General features: G+C 36.6%; 1 protein-coding gene across 1 annotated transcript in view; it reads left to right on the plus strand.

Moving 5' to 3' along the window:
* The window catches only part of Prdm6 (PR/SET domain 6), a 97,325-nt gene that overhangs the window by 12,387 nt on the left and 59,713 nt on the right, over positions 1–25,225 (plus strand). The gene's annotated exons all lie outside the window — the stretch shown is intronic.

The raw sequence follows: 25,225 nt of genomic DNA on the forward strand, positions 1-25,225 counted from the left end.
GGCAAGCACTCTACTGCTGAGCTATATCCCCAACCTTTTCTTATTCCTTACTTTGAGAGATAAGTTCTTGCTAAGTTGCTGAGGCTGACCTTGACTTGTGACCCTCCTGTTTCAGCCTCCCAAGTAGCTAGGATTACAAGCTTGTGTTATCATGTCCAATTATTGTGAAAAAATTTTAACCATTTTATTATCTATAGTAGAAAGAACCGATAACTGTAGAAAATATTTGGCAATAATGTTTAATGACTCATATAATAATTATCCATTTAAAAATATATTCTTCCAAATATCTTCCAGAATATCAGATTGACATAAAGCAGATTTTTAAAACATTAAAATTAGTCGAATGGTGACTATTTCATTTTAAAAGTCAACTGTAATCATTTCCGTGCCTCACATTTTTCCAAGTCTTTTGCTGATGAAGAAATGCCTTTATATTTAGAGTTCAATACGCAGGTTCTGATAGAGCTTACCAGGGTTACTTATCTTTATTTCAGTACAATAAATGGATTGCTAATCTTTCCCTGTCATTGTTTCCAAGTAGATGATGGATTTTTGTTTCAGTTTACAGTTCATTGTTTTTAGTATGGTTGTACTTTATTATACACGTGAAGGCTTATTACAGAAACAATCAGACTCACCTTAGTTACTCCCTTTGTTTAATCATTAAAAGCTCTATCCCCTTTGTAGAAAAATGACTTTTTAATATTTAACATATCTCAGACATGAAGAGTTTGATTAGTTTGTAAGCATGCTATCTTTTTTTAGTTAATATTTTCTTTGTGTATAATCTTACTTCTTCAAAATACAATTTTAAGAAAATTAAATATCATTGTATTACTTCAATATGTTTTGAATCTTTTAGTTGTTTATGGGAAATTTCTAGAGTTTTTCTTTTTCTTCTCCTTCTCTTTCCTTTCCTCCTTCCTTTCTTTTTAAAGCAATAATCCAAGGTAATTTTTTTGTAGTTTAAGAAGATTAACAAACTAAAAGCTGTATTAGTTATTTTTGGGCCAATTTACTTTAGAATCAAAATGTTAATGTGCTCTTAAAAATAATAAATTCAGACACTTTAGAACAAAAACATTAGAGAAGGCATCAAACAACTACCTTGGTTATATACATTTATTCCAACAAGACTTTAATGCATGATACATTTCTACTTATGTGGAAGTGTTGGGGAAAAATCTTTATGAATGTTTTTTCTAAGAAAATAGAATCTTTCTCAGCAATTAGGGCTTATTGATGAGAGTGAGATAATTTTTTCTAATATGTTTTCTAATAAAGAAGTGAAGAGGCACGTTTTAGTCCAACATTTGTGAAAACATTATCTCAATTATTAATGTGCCCTTTTCCCCTTGAGATAAATTAATCTAGTTGCACATGGTTTTGCCTTTCTGCTTAACATCAGAATTTAATATGACTAGACCTTAGGAATGTACACAGTATATACTTAAAATTCTACTGGAATAAAATATGAAAGTTTAAAATAAAGTTGCAATTTAAGATAGGCTACAATTACTCAGACCTTTCAACTCAAAGTCTGATTTAACAGGAGACTTAAGCAACAATGACAAAATGAATTGTACTTGTTTTCAACCTAAAAAAATTTATTCTGCTAATTGAGATAATGTAGTGACTCGTTAGGATTACAGTCAATGTAGTAGAAAGGGATTGAATTTTACAGGACCTGTCTTCTCTTTGAGTAAATTTGAGTGTGTCATTTTCATTTGTACTATGTGGAAAACTTCACTATTTTTCTTCAGAAAATCAAGGAGGATAACATAATGTGGGCCTTTTTGTGGTTTAATTTTGTGCCATAATATTTTAGATTTAATAAGAGTTTTGCTTTTAAGCAAAAGGTCTATTTTTCATCATTACTATTTAGCTTAGGTCAATATATATTAAGGAAAACCAATATTAAAAATATATTACACATTGCTAAATGTTTATATTTCAAAACCATCATAGGTAATTGGCACTAGAAAGAAATGAATTGATTTCATGTTTTAACTGTGTTATGTGTGTTTTTATAAATGACCCAATTCCATATATACAGTACTGTACCCACTTGTATATATTTAGGTATTGAAAAAATAATTTCAAATTAATCATTTTAAATTAAATTAAATCATTTAAAAATTGTTCCAGTGATAGTATTGTAATGATATACTCCACGTTTTGCTTTATAGACTTTGCCTCATTTTGGCCCAATTCACTGAAACACCAAGGGATAGAATTATGTGGCTGTCACAGTTATATTGAAGTAAAAATTATGTTTCTCAGCAATTTGTCATTTATTATACTGTCAGCTTGGTTTTGAATATGTCAATTTTGTGAAGTTCAAATAATTTCTCCTTAAAAATAAACCATAATAATGTTTTAAATTATGCAGAGTAACAGCTGGTGTATCTCTCTGGCTTTGCCTCATTTGATTTGAAGATGTCTTTTATAGTGTTGCCCATTTGATAGAGTGTGAGCATTTTGTAGTTTTACATAAACTGTAAAACCATCTGCGGCCTCTTGGAATGGTTTCCAGCATTGTGTTAAAAATCAAAACTTAGTACTTAAAGTTGGCTTTGAAAAGGTCCATTTAAAGTCCTGGTCCTTTTGGTTTATGTATCATGCTGTGTAGTGCTACCTTTGGTTTTCTAAGTCCCAAAATGAGTCTGCTTTAGAAAAAAAAAAAAAAAAAACTGTAGCAGCCATTTGGAAATTCCCACATTAGTGAGGTTTCCTCCAAACCTGCATGTGACACCATGGTGCTTTAGTTGCAATAGTTTATAACAACTGGTATGTGCCCTATACATAGGACTATTTTCTCATTGTTTACCATTTGCTTTTTTAAAATTGGTAGCATTTTGTCTCTGTGAAGAATTTCACAGTGTGAAGAAATTCACAAGAACTTCTTGGTTCTTAACTTGAGTATTTTCTTCCATTATGAAATTTTTAAATTTTTCCGTATTGCCTTAAAGTAGGAGGTAGAAAGTAAAATCAGAATCTTGGAGGTTACTGGATAGATGAAAGCTGCCTAACCTGATCACTGTGTGGCATAAGCATTTCTTATGGAAATGCGGTTGTGAGGGCTGGTCCCTAGAAAACTGCCGGGAGTCTTCTTATTTCACTGTGTAAATGAAGGCCATTTTCTAAAATCAAACAAACAAAAGAACCCTCACAAAACTATTTTCAACGTTAATGTTAATTAACTAATTTTTGCAGCACTGGGAATCAAACCCAGGTTCTTGGGAAAGGCAAGTGCCAGACCACTAAGCTATACCTTCAGCCCAAGGCAGTTTTAATTATTTGAGAAAATTTGTTGTGTTACCCCAGAATCACTTATAGTTGTAATATGATTTTAAGGATTAAACATTGTTTTGATTGAATATAAAAAACGGAATATTATTAACTGAGGAGCGTTGCCCACAAATCAGAGTTCTTTCTTTTTAGGGGTTGGATGTGATACACTGGCAATGTGGGGAAAATGTTTTGCTGTTCTAAAGGCAGTTGTGTATAGAAGGACTATGAACCTGCATTCATTCATATTCTCTCTCTCTCTCTTTCTCCCTCCCTCTTTTATAATCATATATACGCCAAAATTTCATGAGTTCAAATGTTCCTTGTGTATTTACACAAGAAATACAGACTCTGCTATAAGTACTTAGCAAGAGAAGCCAGAGCAGAATATACTTTTCCTTGTAAGCATTTGCCACCTCGCTGAGATAAGTTACAGAATTCCATTATCCAAATTGTTACACATGTGTGACAGAGGTTGACCTTTAGTCATGTCAATTCTTTTTGTGTAGGCCCCAGGCTCCAGCCTAATGGCTCAAACCCTGATTTACTCACTGTAATAAGGGCAGGAGGTCGAGCAATTGTCAGGCTGCCTGTTCCTACTCTTCTTGGAGCCTGGTTGAAGGCTGTTAACACAAAGCTTTTCAAAGTGAATTTACAACCAGCACCACTGACAGAGGCCAATCAGTGCACCATAAATGTCAGGTTAGTGAGATTGAGCAGTAAGTAAAGTACTGACAGCACACTATTGGCTGGAATCAATTGGCTAAGGTTTAAATGAGGAGAGCAATCTGCGTGTGGTGGGCTTAGGGCAAGAGCTAAGTGTGCAGCCCAGGTTTCCAGGTGGACTCTGTAGATTTACCTAGTAGTGGGAGCACAAGGATTGGGACATCAAATGTTTGCTTCAGCACATCAGCATCATCCATGTTGATGTGATTCATGATCTGGACATTCAGAGTGGCCGAGCGCGCTGACTCTGAGGCTTGGTTGTAAAAAAATGGCACAGCATTAGACAAAAAGGAAAGGGGAAAATTATTATGATATGAGGCTGTCAGAACTAGGGGAGGCAACCAGTGCATTACAGTTCATTGCAAGGTGACTTGTTCAAATTGCAGAGCTGCAACAGGAATTTCCTCAGAGATTCAGACCAAATATGCCCACTCTCTTGCTCCTTCTGAAACTCAGCAATGTGAAACTCTCATAGAAGTCACTAATGAATGATTATGGGTTGAGGGCCTGAATATCCATGAGATGTGTTTTCTCTACCAGACGGAATGTTTTTATCATTTTGTGTAATGACAGCCTCGACAACAATTCATTTAGCTCTGAAGGCATCAGCATTAAAATGGAGGAATCCATTAAAATGCTGTATGCAAGGATTTATAAATTAGGCAATTTCCTTGATTATTGCAATCATTTACAAAATTGATTGGTCCAGTGTGGTATAGACAGATTTCAGCAATGATCATTGACAACAAGCACATTCTCTGGTATCTATAGTTACTGGTCACTAAACCAGGTCAGTATTTTCCCCCACCCTACTATTCTTGGACTCAAGGTCAGGCTGACTTCCAAAGAAGCTTACAATTATGAAGTTTTACTTGTCTTCAGAAGAGACCAATATAGGCTTGTGAGAGTAACAGCAGGTTATGTTAAAGGTTATAGCATTGTTTTGGGATTTATTCCTAATTTTGGAGAGGGTATTGATAATACTGATACGCTTCAGATTAGTAGCACAGATTTTGATACGAGGCCAATTTAAAAGGAAATAATTTCTGCAAATTGCAGCTGTAAAATATTTGTTTGACTGAAGATCTAAGAGTCAATAATGTGTTTTATTTGTTGGTCCTTAGAGTTCTAATTATCCAATAGATGTATCGTAGAGTCACTGGATTTTAGGTCAATTAATTCTGGAAGGCATAATAAAGACATTGTTACAAGTGTGAGATGCTCAAAATGCTGCAGATTTTCCTATACAAGAATACATACAACAAGTTCACTGGGTGCTTAATCACTAACCACAAACCACAAAGTTGCCTTTATTCCTGAAATATCAGCGATGGGCGTGCCAAATGTGTCTGCGGGCTCTGGCCAATGAAAGCGAGCCTGGCAGTTTATGCTTAGTGTGGATGGAATAACTGACCTGAGAACATTTGCTTTTAATCTTCATTTTCCCCTTTTGAAACTAATACAAACTGGGGCTTGTAAAATAGTAACACTTTTGAAAATGGTTGACAGTGTCAGGAAGACCAAAAAATGTCCTGATCTTTGTCCTGATTGTGAATAATTGGATGTCAAGGTGGTTCTTTGTTTAAAAAAGGGAAATGTTACATTTCACAAAAACTAGAAGAGGTCAGTGGTACCTTTTGTACTCAGCTATCATTGTCTGATAAGCAGTTCATTTTTGTTTTTAGTTAATTGGAAAATTCACTGCTTTTAAAATTCAGTAAAAATGCAGTATTTCCACTTCAGTACCTTGGTATTCTCTTCTTGTTTTTATTCAAATAATTTTTCCCCACAGCATTTCTGGCTGTTCAGACTTAAAAGCTGTGTGGCTCTCTTGGGTGAACTGTGAATGAGACACTCAGTATTCTGAGTGTTTTCACAATGTTCCTGTATATCTGTTTAATAAACCAAAATCTACAGTATGAGGTTGTGAAATAATGATATGGATTAAGCCTATTTTATCAAAATGAACAGTGTTTTTCACTCTTTGTGATCATTTTAAATTAAAGCTGCCTCTGATAATGAAGTGTCTTCTATAGAAACATTCAGTGTAATCTAATTCAGTAGAAACTTCTTAAGTGCTTTTTAATTAGAATCAAATTAAATGTAATCAAGTCATGTTTTCAGTGTCTTGTAAAGCACCAAGAGCTGAATGCTGTTAGCACACCTGGGAATATTAATGTTTATCACAAAAGTAACAGTACTAAATTCTCAGATACCCATGTATACTACAAAAAAAGATAATTACCTCCTAAATACTGTAAATTTTAGTGTAGAATACAGTGCCTTTGAAACCTTTTGTGTTTGTCCCAAAATAATATTAAAATTCATTTGTGATAATAAAATATATACAAATATTTCCTAGGGAGAGAGTTCTGAAAAATATTATACTACCAAGAAAGCACTTCATTATAATTTATTGCAATATAAATTTTGACACAGATAATACACAAATTGGGAAATCCTGGAAATGGACTTTTGTATTAAAAATAATTAATGCATGCCATAAGAAAAACTATGTAAAAGTATAAACCCATGTTGATGGTTTTCAGAATGGCTTTTTGAATTATGACTAGGTAATATAATCCACATTTATTTCATTGAATCACTGTTTTGGTAAAAGATATCTGTATTATCTCCTTGATACTGCAAAATACATTTTTAAAGCAGCAACCAGGAGTACTGCTTTCACGCAAATGTTTAAATTGGTTTACCTGTGAAAACATTTTAATTTTGTGTCTAGTCTCATCTTCTCCACTCTACCTTTCCTGGTGGTAAATTTAATTAACAGTCTATAGACTCTACTGATATTATAGAAACACATCTGATATTTTCATGTGCTTAATAGCACATGTCTTTTATAAAGCCTGAAACTTTCTCAAGGACTATAAGACTATAATGGTCCTTCATGAATGAAGGGGAAAAATCTCTGTTTTCCTTTCTATATATGAAGATATTAACAATGACAACAACAAAATGATCAAGTCTTTGTGAATTTTTTTTTCACCAGGAAGACGTTAATTTATCTAATTTTCTGTGAGACTGTAGGGAAACTACTTAATTTCTTTTTATCCCTATTTCTCCATATATAAAACAGAGTAAAATTGGGTAGTTATGCAAATCAAAGAGAAAATATTTATGACTTTTATGTAACTTTTCAGAATTTTTCTCCTTTTTTTCAGTTATATTTTAATAGTAAGTTTTGTCTCCAGTGGACTCTGTAAATAGAAATTAAGAACTTTGTATCATTTGTTGGTAAAAGAAAAGATTGTATACAGTAGGCCATATTATACATCTTAGATTTAATTATGTGCTGTAAAATCAGGTTTAAATTGTACTTTAATGCAAATTTATTTAGCACTGTTCTCAAATGAAGAAGGATTATGTACTATAGAGAAACAATACAACATGTGTGGGTTTAAAAATCACTGCATGGCTTTTGCTTTTCATTTTATATATATATTAAATTAACACAAAATTATATATATTTATAGCATATCATGTGATGTTTTGATGCATGTATACATTGTGTAATGTTCAAATCAAGGCAAGCATATATTTCTATTCAAACACTTTTCATTTCTTTAAAGTGAAAACATTTAATATTCTTTCTGCTAGATCTTTTAAAATAGACAGTGCATTACCATTGCCTGTTGTTACCCAGCTGTGCAATAAAACACCAGAACTTATTTCTCCTTTTCACCTGTAACTTAGGACCTGTCAACTGAATTCCTCATCCCTCCTTCCAAAGGAAAGTGATGTCATTTTTAAAAACTATATTTTTAATGGGAAGCAATAAGAATAATTACAAATGTTAAAACCATAAAGAAAATTTTCTGAATACACAGGATTTCAGTCAGTAAAGTGCTAATTCAAAATCCCCACAAAAAAGAACTGACTTGCAATGTGAAATCACAAGGAAACCCTGAAAGATGGAGCCCTCTAGACAGTGGACCTCAAATCAGGAGCAATGCGTTAGGTTGGTTTGACACTGGATATTGAATTCTGAATAGAAAAACATCTCAATGTTCAGCATGTTGTAACTTATCAATAAATACTAAATGACAACAAATCAACTTAGTGGCACACTTGCCACTGGCTGTAAAAATGTGTCGTGCAGCTGTATACCAGCGAATACAGATGTAACAGTTCATCAAACAAATTCTAAACATATGTTAGTGTTTCTTGTGAAAAGCTAGAATTCCAAGTGAAATTTGCAGCCAGAAATAATAGATGAAAAATTAACACATCAAAATAGAAATTTAGACTACATTTAGTATTTTTTCAAACTAAATATGTATTTAGTATGTATTTCATATTAATCACTTCTATTATAATACCTGCAGTTTTACTTTAATGGCAAGCAAAGAAAGAATCAAAATATGTCAACCAATCCAACTTAGACCCTGACCTATAAGTCAGGATGTCTGCAATAGTAACTTGTGTTCCATGGTTTGGTTATCAGCTTTGAATCTAGGAAAGCTGGCCAAACTTTGACAAATCTATTAATTGAGCCATCAGGAAAAATAATCTATACTATGTGTAGGATTTCAAGTGAAAAAACGCTAGAGACTGGTTGTACAACTAAACTATAGACTTGAAAATAATTACAATGGAAAATTTTATGTTAGATGTGATTAAGATTTTTTTTTAAAAAAAATCTGTATTCTTAGTGACTCTTCTACCTCAGTAGTTCTCAAATCCTAGCATATGCAAGAATCTATAGGACCAGGGAATCTAAACACCATATAATTTGGGGACCTGCCCCAAATGCTTCTGACTCTGTTGTACAGGAGTGGGGCCCAGGAATCTACTTTTTAAAGTGGTTCTGGAACTGCCTTCAAAATCAAAAGGCCAAAATTGACCTTTTGTATTCCTTGTGGTTGTGAACTCTCCTTCCTGCTTCATTCCTGTCTTTGCCACTCTTTTTTGGGGGGTGGAGGGTGGATACTGGGGATTGAATCCAGCCCTTTTTATTTTTTATTTTGAGATAGGGCCTATCTAAGTTGCTTGGGCTCTCGGTTAGTTGCTGAGGCTGACCTTGAACTTGTGATCCTCCTGCCTCAGCCTCCGGAGTTGCTGGGATTATAGGCATGTACCACCATGCCTGGCTGTGACTTTGCCACTCTGGATCTCAGCTGGCATTTCTTCTCTTTCATTTCTTTACCTTGTCTAGTCCTGTTTCTGTTAATTTCTACTTGTAACCTTGCTTTCATTTTTGCTACACCTTGGCTATTTCCTTTGCATGTTTCCAATCTTCTCCCTTACCCCTTTATTTCCAACCCCAAATGTAGTAGGTAGATGGTAGGTAGGTAGATACAGAAAGGTTGGTGTGAATATTAAAGAACTAACACAACAGAATGATCTCTCTTGACTTCCATCTTTTCTGTATTTTGGAACTCCACTTGGTTAGAAAGCAGCCAAAATGACAAAAAGCTTTACACTGTGTGAACTGCAGTGTAATCAAGGTGTGATTCAGGAGGAGGTGGCCCAGTAGAAAGCATTTAGTTTTCACAGGGCCTGAGTTCCAGCTCTTACTGGGTCTGAGCTATATGACAATTGCAGGACACCTGAAGTTCCTCAGCTTTTACTAGTGCTGCATCGAGCCACACTGTCCTTTCTGCCTCACCTGCCAGCCCCTTCTGTGCAGTCCTGTATCATATAGAGAGTCCATATGTTCCTTGCATGACATTTTGTGATTTGCAGCATGTAAATTTTCTATATGCCAACTTTCTCTACTAATTTGCTGATCTTTTTCTGTCTTCCTCATTGGCTTCCTGATGCTCCCTGTGGTTGGAGGAAGTCTGAGCCTGCAGCCTGTTCTGATCTTCTCACACCCAGAGAGCTTAGCTGCTCTTGTTTCAGTGGCTCTTTCTAGGAATGGATCTCAGACTCTGTTTCCAGTACCCACCCCTCCTACATGCTCCATCCTCAGATGTCTGTGAGACGTCACTGTCTGAGAGTCCCATCATACGAGTTCACTTATGACCCCACCACCTTGCATTTCTCCATATACTTATCTCCTAATCTTTAACTTACAGTCTTTTTGACCTATGAGGCCAATAGTTCACAGTTAATATAATGGCTTTTTAAGTACTTATATACCTATCAGCTAAAAGCATGCAGAAGGCACTTAATGAATACTTTTTATCCCATAGCAATAATGAGGGTGAACATACTTCAGCTGAAACTGTGGCAGGTGCTCTGCTAAGAGCTTTTCAGGGGCTATCTTAATTTATCCTCAGAATAACCCAATAAGTTAAAGAAAACTATACTCATTTTCCAGATGAAGAAACTTTTTGGGAGAAGGCAGAGAAGTGAAATAACTTGCTCAAGGTTGCATCTAGTAAAGGTAGACCGAGGTGTCGTGGCCTGAAGAGTCCTTGCTCTTAACCAGTCTTCTCTTGTGTGCCCCCTTCCACTGTTTGACCTGAAGTCCCATTAAATAATGGGGCCCCAGTCTCTGCCACAGGCTTCTCCATACCACTGACACTGGCTTCTGGACCTGGATGTGAGCTTTCCCTTCTTGATGGACACTGCATTAGTTTCTGAGACACAGCTCATCCAAAACTTTGCAGAGACTCCATAGCTCTGGTCCTGGATATGGTTAGTGCATCCACATGCTGCGTTCCAGGACCATGGGCTCCATAGTTATGATCCTAGAAAGTGCTAAACTTCCCAGTATTCACATAAACACATTTATGCAGAACATACCATGCCATGCATGAGACGTTGTACAGGTCACCAAGATAGCAGAGGCCAGGTTGCCTTCAAGGACTATAAAGTAGTAGGACCGTGACTCCAGTTGGAAGCAGTGTGCAAGTGAGTGCATTTGGGGATGAGAGAAAATTAGGGAGGAGACAGATTTTGAGCTGGAGAACACAGATGGGTAGTAAAGAGAGTCAAGAATTGAGAGGGAAAAAGCTTCTGGGAGGACTGCTGCACATCCGTAGGGATCCACAAGCCCAGCTCTACTTCCTCTGTTAGCTCTCTCACTTCAACTCATTGAACTGCTTCCTGTTTTACCAATTTCTTGCTGATGTCCACTGCTGTGTTGTGCCTGTGCCATTTCTTTACAAGAAGGTTCTCCCTTCTTATTCTGGTCCTCTTGGATCATTCTCATTTTTTGAGTTGCATCTCCTAGAAATCCCAGGTCTCCATCATTCTGTCTTCTCTTTCCTTCAGTCATCCCCTTGACAACTTTGAGTTCTGCTTTATCACCTGCTGTTGCACGTAGCCTCTCATTGGTAAGCTCATGTTTGGGATATACTTACACTAAAAATTTGTTGTTTATATTTCAGCTGTGACTAAGTGATCTGCATTTATATTTGCTAAGTCTGACTGTCCATATTTAAGGTGACAATTGAGTAGAGATCTGATGGAAAAAAGAGTGACTCTTGTTATTATCTAGGGAAGTCAGTGTGCTGAAAGCCTGGTAAGTTCAGAGGAGCATGGTGGGAGATAAGGTTGGGGAAGCCAGGGTCAGGTAAATTAGATTGTGCAAAGACTTTGCATTTTATACTGAGTAAAGTAGATTTTTAGTGAACAGTATCACATACTGACATGTTTCAAAAGGACCACTAGATGCTGTATGGAGAGCAGTAGGGGAAGGATGGAATGCTATTAGGAGGATCTCAGAAGACAGTGTGGCTGGAGAAGTAAATTAGGACTTGCAAGTGTATAGCTGTTATTTAAATTAATAGGATTGCTTGAGGTTTGCTGGGGAGGGAGGGTAGGAAGAACTTTGACTAGAGGCTGGCTGAGATGTCTCTAGTTCCATAGACCTCTGTGAGTCAGATCTGCAGGTCAAATGTGGGCTAATGACCATGTAGTTGGGTGTCCTTGTGGATGCTTCATCTCATTCCCTTTCTCTGCCACTGATGGGAAGAGCCCTTACTTTTGCCTCTGTGGTTAACAGCACAGTTAGGCATTACTTTAGTGATTTCACAGTGATGCCTCCACTCCTAAAGGTGCTGGAGCTTGTGGACCTGCAGGACATTATATATTCCCATTGAGGCTATATTGAACCCCTTCCCAAGGAGAGGGAGGTTTAATCTGAATTACCTAAGGTTTCTACCAAAAGTCTCATTTAGTCGCTCTGTTCATTGTGAGATGTACTAGCCACACATGGATGCACACCCTCTCACATACCATTCTCTTGAATTTTTCCCAGCATATCTTGTCATCATTTCATTTTAATTATTTCTTTAAAAAGTCCGAGTTACTTGTAAAAGGGAATGTGGAATAAGCAAAAAAATACTTTAAAAAGGAAAGGAAAAAGAACCACCATTAATTTCCTATAATTTTTTTTAAAGAGAGAGAGAGAGAGAGAGAATTTTTTAATATTTATTTTTCAGTTTTCGGTGGGCACAACATCTTTATTTTATTTTATGTGGTGCTGAGGATCAAACCCAGCGACCTGCGCATGCCAGGAGAGTGTGTTACCGCTTGAGCCACATCCCCAGCCCTATAACTTTTTTTTAAGTTAGCATCTTTAAGATATAGTTGAAAACATGCTGTTTGCTTCTTATACAGTAAGATTTTCCTCATATTGAACATTTTTTATGAGCATAATTTTTATTGTCTATAGGTTCTTTTTTAAAAAGTACTTTTTAGTTGTTGATGGACCTTTTTTATTTTTAGTTTTATTGATTTTATTTTTTAAAATACATGACAGTGGAATGCATTACAGTTCTTATTACACATATAGAGTACAATTTTTCATATCTTTGTATATAGAGTAGGTTCACGCCAATTCATGCCTTTATACATGTACTTTTTTTTGCATTACAATTCTTATTACACACATATACCACAATTTTTCGTATCTGTTTATATATAAAGTGTGTTGACACCCAATTCGAGTCTTCATACATGAACTTTGGATAATGATGTCCATCACATTCCACTGCCCTTGCTAATCTCAGCCCCCTCCCTTTCTCTCTCACCCCTCTTCCTTATGTGGTGCTGAAAATTGAATCCAGTGCCTCACACATGCCAGGCAAATGCTCTTCCACTGAGCTACAACCCCAGCCTCTAAAGGCTCTTAATATGGCTCTTAATAATTCTTAATAATTGGATTCAATTGTTGAACATTTCTGCTGGTCTTTCACCCTCTCCTGTGTTCCTCTTTACCTTCTGTCTTTACCTTCTTCTTTCTGACCTCTCTTCTCACTTTGAAAATATTACTAATCGTTTGATATCCTGAGTGTGTTGGATCATGCTTGCTAAAATACCTACAGGAGAAAGCACAGAGAGAAACTCCCTTTCTGTTAACAATATCAGGAACAAACACAAACATTTGTCCATCACTTCTTTTTTTTAATTGCTTTTATTTTATTTATTTATTATGTGGTGCTGAGGATCGAAGCCAGTACCTTGAACCCAGCACCTTTCACATGCTAGGCAAGTGCTTTACCACTGAGCCACAACCCCAGCCCCTGTCCACCACTTTTTAATTAACAAGAGATTTCACAACCAGCTTGGCTCACTGTTCCAATGCTGTGCCCTCTCATATGTAGGGAGTGCTTTGTCCTACCTGGTGCCTGTGAGATGGGGAAGCTGTGGATGGCAGAGCCTGCCTGCTCATCTCCTCCAAAGACATGGCAGAGCTGGCTCTTTTGACCTGCATGTTCCAGGGGAGCTTTCCATCTGTCCAAACGTTATCCTGGAACGCAACGCCTCCACACAGTGATGAAATCCCTAACAAATGTAGTGACAACACTGAACATAAGGCCTTAATTTTTTTCAAATTGCTTGCATTTACAGTTAATTCAATTTGAATTATAAGTCACCTCCATGTGAATGACTCATGCACTTGTTATTATGAGCTTTGTTTTCTGAAATGTGCAAAACAGAAAGGAGTTGGTTTGCAAACTGTGCATAGCCAAGGTAATATTGAACTGATTTCAAGGTAAGAAAGTTACTTCATATCATTGTACATCTTGTGTTCCAGATCTGGAGTTATCAAAGAAAACTAAAGTACACAAAAGTACACATTTGAATCACTGTCCCCAGTGGTTATTGGAGGAGATAAATATGCAAATCAAACTCAATTATGTATCACAAGAAAAAAATATTTTTTCCTGTTACAGAACATTTGTTTTAGGCCAGCTGAAAGCCTTTTCCAAGTGCAAATCTTTTGGGACCTAGAAGGGCAGAGAGACTAGGCTTTGTAGGTCTTGATGGAACTGAAGGAAACAGTTTCAACAGCAAATAACTTACACACTGTATAAAAGACTGGAGAGAAACAGTAAGGAAATGTCCAGACAACAACCATATAAATAGATAATTGCTGAAATATTTGGATAATTTTGAGAATAAATGTGGGCTAGATTTTTGGACAGTGAAATCAGCTTTCCATAATAATTCTGTCTCCTAGCCAGTAATTTCCTTGTTCTCCCTAATTTACTTCACTTCTCTGTTGCTGGCAAATTCCTGTGTTCTGTACCACGAATAAACTGGCGCTCCAGCTACCAAGTTCTGTTGTGAGACTCTTGACTTGCCTTCTGTTTTTATGCACACAACTGGTTCTTGCCACCATGCCAGGGAGCTCTGGCGTCCTGACAGAACTTTGGGCTTTCTGATGACTTTTTCCAGAGGGTCTCCTGGGCTGCCCAGCAACCTAACAGTTCATTTAAATTTGGACCCAAGTTCAGAGCAAATCTAGAGTTGTGCAATTTTAACAGTTTTAGGACTCTTAGAAGGAGGTTGGGTTTGGGGAAAAGGCAATAAACAAACCCATACCTAGGCTATCTCTGCTAGGGAGCTACAGGCTGAAGTCACAACCATGGTTGGCCTGCCCTGGAAGGCAGTGGGTCATTCGAGGTACCTTTGGTATTGGTCTTTTTTTTTTTTTTTTTTTTTTGCCTGGCCAAAGGAGAGGAACAGCAGTGACTTCTACTTCTGAAAACTGTGTTTAGTGGCCTGGCATAATGGAAATTTTTAAGCTTATGACTTTGGAGGGCAGCAAGTTTGTGTTTGAAAAAATTTAAATGGATGTTTTAGGGACACATTAGAAAGCACTGGATAATGAACAGAAAGTAGATGGGTTTTGTGTGTATATGTGCATGCTAATGTATGTCTCTTCTCATCATCTTTCCTGTTTAGAGTCACTGATTAATTCTCTCAGATTCATCCTGCTGGTGTAAGGTCTCTAATGGTGGGAGCCCTATTTAATCTTGCTGAAGTTGCCAGAGCAAGGAGTTTCATTCAAAGCAACTATGGAGTGTGTCATATAGGGATGGATGTGAAGTCCTAGAAAGCATTTGCTTTGTATGCATGGGGACTATCATATTAAAAGCTGGACCAGAAATTGTGGAGGTATGTAGAGTGTTCATGGAGACAGTCCCAATTTTAGAGGAGTTTACAGTGTAAAATGGGATGAGCTATTTGTTCAGTTATTCAACATATGTTTGACAAATTTCTATACGCACAAGGCATTGAACGGGGCTGAGGGATAGTGTTGTACTAGAAAGATAGCCTATGCCCAAGGGGAGCTCATAATCTATGAGGAAGAAGACATCAGATACTCAAAAAAAAGAAATTTAAATGAGTATCATATCATAAAGCATCTAATTATGAAAATCCAGGGGGATAACTAAGGAGGTGATGGAGGACCAGTTGGGGTGGTGAGTCATCTCAAGCCTCCTCTGAAAGTTAGTTTGCTATCAGGCATTTCAGGATCAATGAACATGGAATAGTAACCAAGAGGAGAGATGGAATTCAAGATGAGACAACTAGTGGGTGCAAGAGCCCCGAGGAGACATGGTTTTGTTGGAAAGCTTGACTTGGAGGGTGGGTCTCTCTGAATGGGGTGATATTAAGACATAAGGCTGACAAATCAGGAAGCCACATCAGTGAACTTCACGCAAGCTGATTAGAGATTTGATATTTGAGGTAAAAATAAGGAAGGGAACAGGAGGAAGGTGGGTTACAAATGAAAGGGCATGGGTTTGACTCAACAGACCAGGTTTCACCTGGTAAAACTGTAGGAAATGGAAGTTCCACCAACATCCAAGTTCTCGGCTTCATCTGGACTGATAAAGCTAGGGACATCCTTGGAAATGCTATAGATTTTAGCACCAAAGCTTAGTTCCTCTCACACATTAGCTGTTTGTCAGGGTGCACAGTATCTTTAGGGCACTTGAATATTGTAATGTCATGGACTTGGGGTGTCACTAAAAGTAATAGTCTGATTAGCTGGACAGGAATAGAGGGAAACAAGCAGGAGTATAAGGGTCCTCAGAAAGCACATAGGAGCCCTAAAGACAGCAATTTTTTTGTTGGAAGCTTTTTTTTTTTTTTTCTTTTCTGATGTGATTGTGGGAGGGTCATGCAGTTACATGACCCTTCTGTTGGAACAGAGAGGAGGATCTTAGGTTTTGTGACAAATTAATGCATCTGACCAATTTCAGGATCTAAATGCCTCTGCCCTTATGCAGTTCTTAGGCAAACAGTTCTGAGCTGTGCACAAAGATGAAGGCAACAGACAAACAAAAAACAAAGATGCCAAATGTGGAGGAGCTCAGAGTTGAAAGTTGGAAGGGGATTTTCATATGACATTTCCAGAAAAAGCTGGATGATGTACAGGAGTGACTAGCAGGTAGCTGGTAGCATTGGCTTATTATTTGCCAAGAAACAAATGAGAGAAACGAATCTAACAGTTAGAGTACCAAGGAAGCAAAATTTTAAATGAGTAGGGTTTAAAGAAAGGGAAAGAAAACAAGATGAGAGATTTTAAAAAAATAATGAGAATAAAACAGGTGATAAAAGTTAGGACTTGCAGAAAGAACCTGGGTAAAAGGATGGCAGTCTCTGAGAAGGTACAGAAAGAAGTTGAAGGAAGTGAGGGAGGCACTGAGAGCAGCTGGTGCACAGGTGCCTGTCAGGGTGGGGTTTGGTCCTGCCACCTTCTGGCTGCTGAGCCCTGCAGCTTTCTCATCTCCAACATCTGCAGTCTACTGCAGTGACCAGAGGCTTCTGCCCATGATGCCTGGCCCTGCCCCCTCTTGGAATTAGTGGAATGCATCTGTTTGTGGGCTGGAGATTAGAGCCCAGGGCCCAGGACTACTAGGATAGCTGACTTTTTGGGTGGCCTCACAAGACATGCTTCAGACCCTAAGCTGATCCTTCTAAACTTCCTTCTCTGATAATCTATAATTTTCTGTTTTTAGAACTACATTGTCAGCGGTGTCAGAGAGACCCTTCTCAGATGATTCATCCATTTAAAACTAGCAGTAATATCTCTTGTTTGGAAATTAAGCAACAGAAAGGAATTCAAGCAGGCAAACTAAGTGAAGACATTTTAAATTAAAATACATCCATGGTTATATTACCAACTTAAGTCAGTTTTGCTCCTGAACTTTGAACATGGTTTAAAAAAAAACGTATTTTAATTTATATCTCAATTGTTTTTTCACTTGGAAATTTTGAGTTCAAAGAATACTCTTAAAGGTTTTCACCTCACCACATCTCCCACAATGCCCGATATCCATTAGGTATTTTGTACAGTGATTGGTCCATTTTGAATATTTTTCATTTTATTAAGTGTGTTTGTTTATTTATCCTCAATTCACCTTGTTCCAAAGAGATTGAAAGTGGATCTTAGAAAGTTGAAGTTTAGAGATGGATAAATATTTTGAGAAGATGAAAATGGAAAATTTTAAATAGAAACAAATGTGCATAATTTAAAAATATTCTAGATACTGTTTTGATGCTGGAATGTTTTATGTCCAAATAGTGCTGTTTTGACATGGTTACCTGACATCGTCCTCCCCTAGGAATCCCATTGTTTATTTGTAGAATAGAAATAGGGTGACTGTGATGTGATGTTTTGTCCCATCCCTTGGAGTCAGTGTCATGAGTGGACAGACCCGAATCAGACCTGAATCTCAGTCGCAGGAGTATAACTAACAGTGCAATGCTGAGTTTCTTTATTAAATTAAGGGGTTTTCCCTTTGTTAAACAAGTGAATAATATTCATTACTGAAAAACAGAAAAAAATTTAAATTCTCATAACCTACCACAACCTGGAGACAAACTCTAAAATTTTAAATGTATTTTTTTTCCTAGAAAATTTTAAATGTGTATGTGTGTGTATTATGCTGAAAAAATTTTTGCCGAAACATGCCCTAGTATAATTAATAGTCTCTGTAATCATTATATTTAATATGTTGTCCATGCAATAAATGAGTCAGAATTTGCTTAACTGTTTCTTTATTGTTAGACATCTATGTTGTTAACAGTTTTTCATGATTTTAATGAACACTTTTTTACACCTGTTACTTAATTTTTGGGAACCATAGTTTTGCCATCTATATATTATAAATCATTTATCTCAATTTTATTGGTAGTAATAAATAATATGATAAATAGTAGGTATTTATTAAATATGAACCCACATTTGTTTGTAGGTCCATGCTTATAAATATTGTCACTGATATTTTAAAAATGATAATTATAAAAATGTAAAATTCCTTGATTTATACAAGATTCTGCAAAGTTGCTTTAGAATCCATTTGGTAAGCTGAGAACTGAGTATCTTTTTTTGGGAGGGTGCTGAGGATCAAACCTAAGGCCTCACACAAGCAAAGCATTATACTCTACCACTGAGCTATCTTAGCCCCTGAAAAATGACTATCTTCAAACCACTAGGGCAGTAGTTTCCAAGGTCCCCAAGCCCCTAGGAAGTTTTTGTTTTTTTAAATTCTTCCCTAAGTTTTTATAGAAATTTCAAGTACACTCAAAAGTAGAGAGAAATAGTACAATAAATCCTCATTCCACCAGCATTCATTTAAAATAATTTTGTTTCCTCTTTCTAACCAGCTTTTTCTTTTTTCTTCTTTGTTTTAATTTGTATTTTTTTGTTGGAATATTTTAATGTAAATACTAGTCCCCATAACATTTAGTTATGCTGCCTATTTCTAAAATATATGAATTTATAAAATATCACATATTCACAATACCATCATACTCTCTGGCAATTTGAATAATAATTTCTTAATCTTATTTAATTTCTATGTCCCCTCATTTGCCCCCAAACATCTTTTGATAATTGGTTTATTTGAATAACAGTGAAGACAAAAAGTCTTCACCTTGCATCTTGCTGAAGTACCTCTTGTGTCTCAATCTGTAGCAGTTGGGGAATTTTTTGTTTGTTTTTTTAAATAAGAATTCTTGAGTCTCATCTCTCTACTGAATCAGAGTTACTGAGTATGCATTTTATAAAAGCTCTGCTGTGGTTTCTGATAGACAAATAGTTTTGAGAACTCCTGTATAAAAAGACAACTTTGGAATGAATTCTTTAATAAAGAGTAAACTTTTTGAAATATAATTACCTGCAAGTTCCCTAGTTTATTTATATTACAAATTTTAACATTTTAGCTATTAGATTTTGCCAAAGTGGGATTGTTTTTTAGGTGAATGATGATCAAAATGATTTGTAACTTCTTTCTCTTGTTGCTTCTTTTTCCTGGTGGCTGTTCTTGGTAAATGGTGATTTTCTTGCTATCTGTGCATGCTCTCATTTCTCAATTGTTGGCACTGTATCTGTAGTTATCTATCTTTTCTTTGCAAAAAAAAAATTGGTTATGGAAGATAATCGTTATAGAAAACTGAAAATATAGAGAGAAATAAGAATAACACTTGCCTACAATGTCTCTATTTAGAGATAATGTGTTTTGCTGTAGTCTAGTCTTTTCTGTGACAATAAACTTTACTAAAAACCAAGTTTAAAAATTTTTTAAAAATGTCTACAGTTCTTTACTACAAGTTTAATGGCTTGTATTCCAGTATTCTAGAATATAGATATGGTCTAACTTTGGATATTTTACTCACTTAAATTTTCCCCTGCTATGGGAATCCTTATCAGAGTTCTTATATGATTTTAAAAAATGCATATCTATTTACTATTTTTTTGGTATAGATTTTTACATTTTTGAGTTAAAATACGTCTATATTTTAAAAGATTTTTATTTGCCTTCAGAAGGGCTGTGTCAGTGTATGCCCGATTTGGGTGAGAGACTGTTTTCCTGATTCTGGTTCTACCCTGTGCCTTTTTCTATTATATACCATTTTTGTGTACTTCCCTCTTTCCTATTAATGGTTTTCAATAGAATACCCCAATTATGCTTTCAAGGCACATCACAACTGATGATTCAGTATTTATTTGGTCCTTTTTGACTCTTTTGTTTTTGGTACCTGGATTAAACCCAGGGGTGCTTAATAATGAGCCACATCTCCAGCCCTTTTTTATTTTTTATTTAGAGACAGGGTCTTGTTATATTGCTGAGACTGGCTTTGAACTTGGGATCCTCCTGCCTCAGCCTGAGCCTCTGGGATTACAGGTCTGTACCTGGCCCCTTTTAACTCTTGAGTATTAGGAAAATACCCTTTAGAGGCCTGGGGAGCCATCTGTGGTCAGTTCCAAGCCCACAATGTCATTTAGAGGGATTAAGGAAGTTTAGAACCATGTAGCTGGTAATGTCGTTTTTTTTTTTTTTTAATTTGTTGATCACTTTTAGATACTGCTTTGTCACAGAGATAGTGAAAATGTCCTCGTTTTATAGGTGTCTGCATTTCATTGGAAGATTTTAAAATGAATCCAAAAATAAATAAACTTTGTCAAATACCTTTAGGACTTTGGGGGTCCAAGTTTGCAGAAAAAGGTATTTTACATTCAATTGTATTGTTTTTGTTTGTGTTGCCCTTCTTTCTCCTCCCACATGTATACTGACACTTAAAAAAAAAAAGCATAGCATCTCTTTCTCCTCCCATGCAAACTCTGACAGCAAGCACTCTGGTAAGGAAGAGTTGGAACTCAAGTCCCATTTGATACAAAATGTTAGATGTGCCAATTTCCCTATTTGGCTTTTTGCCTGCCTCAATCTAGTCTCTTATGTCACATAGGAGTCCAAGGGCTCTCATTATAGGGTGACTGAAAAAGGAATAATGTAGAGAAGGAAAGAAGAGAACTGAGGTTTGGGTGGGGAAAAGGAGAGCTGGGATATTTGAATCTTTTGAAAGACTGGAGAAATGCATGGTTTGGAATGAATCATGGCCTTTAAACAGAGCTCACCAGAGTGACATGAGTGAGGAAGGGCAGAGAATACAAGATCCCAGCTAAATTTCGATCCAGTCCAGGACACGCCAGCCTTAGAGATTGACCTGCCAGATTGGGTGACTGCTCCTTCTCTGTCAGAGGCAGGTAGGATTACGCATCTCTCTTTGGTGCTGAAGGTGTCCTACAACAGAGCAGCCACACCAGAATTCCTTGTGTTGGTGACTGTTTATGCAGCACAACAGGAAGAGCCAATCTGGTGGTTTTCTAAATAATTATTACAGAGTAGATGGCCAGCAGGATAATTCAGACTCCAATGGAAATGATTTTTATCTTAAATTGTACACTTTAGCCACTCACATTGGTAGAATGAATGTTGCCAAATTTCAGTTTATTTTTGTGCTGTTTAGATACACTTCATATGGTGCTTTGTTTTAAAAGGCCTCAAAGTATTTTTATGGAACAGACACAGGAAGTTTGGTTCTCAAGGACTAGGGAAAAAATGTTATTGCTCCATTGGTAAGTGCATTTGTCCAGATCCACTTTTTAAGACAATAGGCCCGCTTAGAGCTGGCATTAAATAATTCTGGTCTCTTACAGGTACAGTGTCTTAATTCAGAAACTTTTTTGTTTTTGGCAATCACACGCCTTGATTTAGATGGGACAGAGATCAGGGATTAAAATGGTTCTCCCCAGAAGGAAAGTAGACAAGTTTGACAGCAGTGAAAATCAAGACATTGCTGAATCCAGAAAATTTATGGTTAAGACTAGAGAAGTCTGGAAAGTTGGACAACTCTGTCACTTATTAATTTATTGGCCTGTGTAACATGTTTTACTTCAGAGGAGTAATCTGTGACCTCTGAAAGGATATGTCTTCAAGTTTTGTGTTTTTTCTCTCTACATAAAATAAATATATTCTATGTACTTTTCTTTAAAAAGTAAAATAAAGGAATACAAAAAAGTTCTATAATGTGGTGTCCAGATCTAAGAAAAAAAAATTATTCATTCTTGATTTACATTTTGTATGCCCCAAAGGTTCGATACCAGAACTTTAGCATTACTGTGTAGAGTGAGTGTGGGTAACTGATAAAAACTTTAAAAAATGAAAAAATCTTGTGTTGTATTTTCCTGAAATTTCTCCCAGTACCATGCTGAATCCATATAATATCTGTGTGTGTGTGTCTGTGTGTGTGTCAGACATACACACACACACACAGCAAAGACCACAGAGCACAAGGTCCAGGGACTCTTAAGCTGTGGGTGCCTTTTTTACTGCTCACCCAGCTGGGCTCCTAGTACATTTTAAGTCTTGGTGACTCACAGTCTATTTGTTTTGTTGCCTCATTTAAATTGTAGTATCATAAATCACTCCATTTTTTAATCATTTGAGTTAGCAAACACCCCAAAGCATTAAAGTTAAACAATGTTAATGGGGATTTACTTTGGATGCCATTGTTTTAATATGACAAATGGCCGTGCATCAAGCTGCGTAGCACAGTTTATTTATGCAGACATAATTAGGCCTTTGAAATGAAATATACAGTGAACCATTTGCCAGAAATTCAATGTCTACTTGACATGGCCCCCTCCTCCAAACTTGCTACTCCTATGTGCTTTGCAGGATCAAGGCAAATTGCAAGCTAGATGAATATTCTGGGTTTGGGAAAATCGTCACTTGGCTTGGAGAAGTTACCTGATATTCTGGATGGAATACTTTCTCCTCCATTTGTTTTGCCTTTTCTAGTAGAAGAAACTTGGAAGTTGGAGAAAAAATATATTTTTGACTTTAGACATCTGAAGAACAGTCAGTTAACCAAAGACGTCTCATTGTACAGAGGGACTTTCATGGTTTGAAAAGCATAGGGCCCCAATATGCTTCACACACACACACACACACACACACACACACTTCTATAGAAACTATAGAATGTCCCTCTTAGAGATCTTGAACAACAGCTCATCTTCAGGATCTTGTCCAAACTACACAGTCTTTGTTTTTGTCCATAAGCATTTAGTCTGTTGTGCTCATTTGTGTGGGGAGGACATGAAAAGTAGTAGTTCACTTAAGGACTAAGTTGGCAGAACAGACAGATTCTGGGTACGAGGACCAACCTGCAAGGGACTGTCACAATTTGTGTCTAACTCTCGTTCGTGCAAAAGTAGGCTCAACCTTTCTCATTAATATGAGAAGGTGTTGGATGGCATCAAAGAAGGCAGAGAGAGGGACCTGGGGCTGCCCTCAGGATCCCATGAGCTGTGTGACACTTGTGGCAACTGCTGTATCTCTTTCGCTTGGGATGAAATATCAAAGTTAGTTAGGTGACTGCTTAAAAGTCTGAAACCAGGGAACTGCTGACCCTAATTGGTCATGATTTTTCTGGTGAAATTAGTATAACATCTCTGTAGTAACAGAAGGGCCCTGGCAGTGACTAGTAAGCTGACATTACTTGGGATAATCCCTTTCTCTGGTCTCAGCTAATTAGTTATGGAAATGGTCTCAGGCCAGCCACCATCATCACATTTGTGCCCTCAGAATCAGCCCTGTAATTTTAATATACTACTGGTTTCTTAAATTCCATTTTGACCAATTTTTTTCTTTCTTTTTTTGGTACCAGGGATTGAAACCAGGGTTCCTTAACCACTGAGCTACTGCCCCAGTCGTTTTTTAATTTTTTTTTTTTTTAATTTTTTTAGAGACAGGATCACATCAAGTTGCTTAAGGCCTCACTAAGTTGCTGAGACTGGCTTTAAACTCTTGATCCTCCCGCCTCCACCTCTCAACTGCTGGGATTACAGGTGTGCACTGTGTCCAGCTTGACCAGTTTTTTTTTCTGCTGAAGCAAGATGTATCTTGCTGGCAACAGATGATACATATTCATACATTTGCTTAAGATATAGGAAATAAGATTAATTTCAAGGAGAATATTCTCAGACAATGACAAGAATTTTCAAAGATTTATACCTGCCATTACCATTGTTTTCAAGAAAAAAATTCCAGCTAGTCACCTGATCCGTATTATCCTAGGTATTCCCATAACCACAATCACCTTAGTAATTAGTAAGCTTTTTGGGTTTTATATTGATACAAATGGCTCCTTCTTTGGAGGTAAGGAATGGTTGATAAATACTTTTGGTGCAAATGACTTAGCAGTAAGTTCAGCTGAAAATACTGACTTCAAAGTTTCAACAAAGACCTCTTCTCACTCTTAGCACCTACTTTCTTTTACTCCAATTTGCTGGAAGTGTTGGGGTAAATCTAACAGTTGAGGAGGAAGAAAACAAATCGAAAGTCTGGGAAGAAGTTCTTATTTCCATTCCTTGGAGGTAAGAGATCAGGTTTCAATATCATTAAGAGAAGTTTATAGAAAAACTTAATTGGGATTGAAAAATTTAAGGCACAATTAGTTTGAGACTTAATCCATCTCAAGGCTTAATTTTTAAATCTATGCCTGGAACAATCTATGGAAGAAAATAAAGCAAATAATTTTGATCCTGGAACAAAGCTTTGAGAAAAATGCTGTTTTAAGGGCTTTCTTGTAGGGGAGGGGAAGAAAGAAGGGACTGTTGATATGTCACTATGAAGCCATTTAGGATCCTATTGAATCCAGAACTTGCTATATAGATTGTCATTAGCAAATAACACCCTCTGATTCCAGGTGCAGTAAGAATTTCTGGGTGTTCATAAAAAACAAACAAACAACAACAACAACAAAAACACCTGAAGGTTTACCCTAAACCCACGGAACTAAGGTGCAAGGGAACACCTTACATTGCCAACAAGCCCAGAGTTTAAGGACTCTACATGAAGGTTGTTATATGATTTTTCCCAAGCATTTCTGCCTCTTGGTCCCACACAAAGAATGGACCTTTTGGAGCTGTGTAGAATAATATGAACAGACCTTAGCGATCACATAGGCTGCTTTAAATTCACATTCTATGTCACGTATCTTTGGGCAAGCCACTATTAACTTTCTTAGTTTCATTTTCTTATTTGTAAAATGGGGCATGCCAACCTCACTTAACTTGGATGAGAATTAAATAAAACTAAGTTTCTTGTAGCACACTGCTTATCATATAGTAAGATTTCTGTAAATGTTTATCTTCCTGTTTATTGCATTTTTTTAAAAAATCTAGAGTATGAAGTCTGTT

The sequence above is a fragment of the Marmota flaviventris genome, chromosome 5 (genome assembly GCF_047511675.1).
Source record: "Marmota flaviventris isolate mMarFla1 chromosome 5, mMarFla1.hap1, whole genome shotgun sequence".
NCBI classification, from domain to species: Eukaryota; Metazoa; Chordata; class Mammalia; order Rodentia; family Sciuridae; genus Marmota; species Marmota flaviventris.